Raw genomic sequence first — 1989 nt, forward strand, 5'->3', positions numbered from 1 at the left:
AGACTTTTACTGTCGCAATTGTTTAGGTAGTTTTCGAAGTAAAGATACTTTGGAAATACATATTCAAGCATGTAAGGATCATGATTTTTGTTATGTAAAGATGCCTGAGGAAGGTAAAAACATTTTAAGATATCAAGAAGGTTCTAAATCGATTAGAGTACCATTTGTGATTTATGCTGATACTGAATGTATACTTCAACCAATTCAAGGTGTACAAGATAGGGAAAATAAACCATCAACTCGCAATGTTGCAGAGCATGTAGGTTGTGGTGCAGCTATGTTAGTTAAATTTGCGCATGGTGAATATGAAAGGGCGTTTGAACAGTATAGGGGAGAAGATGTAATCATGACGTTTTGTAAAACTTTAAAACGGCAAGTTGAGAGAGTGTTGAGATATAAACAGCGTAAAATGGAGCCTTTAACAGATGAAGAAAAGGAACAATATAGAGATGCAAGAATGTGTCATCTTTGTAGAAAGGGTTTTCAAGTATCACAAAATATTAGAGATCGTAAGGTGCGTAATCATTGTCACTATACTGGGAAATATCTTGGTCCAAGTCATAGTAGTTGTAATTTAGCTTATCGAATACCGAAACACGTGCCAGTAGTGTTTCACAATTTGAGCAACTATGATGCACATATTATTATTCGAGAATTAGCTCAACAGTTTGATGTTGATGAAATGGAAGTTCTTGCAGAGAATACAGAGAAGTATATCAGTTTTTCGGTTCCAATTTATGTTGATGTTAGAGATAAGGATGGAAATATTGTAATGTATGAAGATAAGAATGGGAAAACGAGGAAGAAAACAAAGAAATGTATGTTGAGATTTATTGATAGTTGTCGATTTATGAAGGCTTCTTTAAGTAGTTTGGTGGATAATCTTGTTGGTACAAATACGGATGGTATCAAGTGTTGTGAAGAAAAAGATGTAGAGCTTGTGGAAATAGATACCAATTATATAGCAAGATTTGAGTGTGAAGAATGTAAAAGCATTAAGACAAGACAATTAAATCGGGAAGCCATAGAAAAAAGTTTTAGCAATTTACATAGTCGATGTGTTAACGACGATCATTTTAGATTGTTTTTACGTAAAGGTGTATATCCTTATGAATACATGGATAGTTTTGAGAGATTTAAAGAGGTAGGTTTACCTGAAAAACAAGCGTTTTATAGCCATTTGAATTTGAGTGATATATCAGATAGAGATTATCAACATGCTGTGAAGGTATATGATGCGTTAGAATGTAGAGATTTGGGGGATTTTCATGATTGTTATTTATGGAGCGATGTTTTGTTATTAGCAGATGTTTTTGAAAATTTTCGAGATACATGTCAAGAAAAATATGGGTTAGATCCAGCTCATTTTTATTCTGCGCCAGGTTTGGCTTGGATAGCAGCTTTGAAACTTACTGGAGTTCAACTTGAATTATTGACTGACAAAGACATGCTGTTGATGTTTGAGAAAGGTATTCGAGGAGGACTATGTCAAGTGATGATGCATTATGCTCAAGCAAATAATAAATATATGAGAAAACAGTATAATGAAAGAGAAGAGTCATCATATATGATGTATGTCGATGCGAATAATTTATACGGTTGGGCAATGTCTAAAAAGTTGCCAACAGGTGGTTTTGAATGGGTGGAAGATCCTGATAGCATAGATGTTTTGAATCATAAAAGTGATGACGATGATATTGGATATGTATTAGAAGTGGATGTTGAATATCCCAAGAAGTTAAGCAAGCAACATAATGAGCTTCCATTTTTACCTGAGAAGATGAAATTTGGAAAAGTTGAAAAATTGGCATGCAATTTGTTTGATAAGGAACGATATGTAGTTCATATAGATTTTTTAAAACAGGCTATGGAACATGGATTAGTATTAAAAAAGGTATATAGAGCAATTTCATTTCAACAAGAAGCCTGGCTGGAACCATATATTAGCTTTAATACAAAGATGCGCGGACAAGCTAAAAATGATTTTGA

Source organism: Clytia hemisphaerica, unplaced genomic scaffold (genome assembly GCF_902728285.1).
Source record: "Clytia hemisphaerica strain Z4C2 unplaced genomic scaffold, Clytia hemisphaerica genome assembly, whole genome shotgun sequence".
Taxonomy (NCBI): Eukaryota; Metazoa; Cnidaria; class Hydrozoa; order Leptothecata; family Clytiidae; genus Clytia; species Clytia hemisphaerica.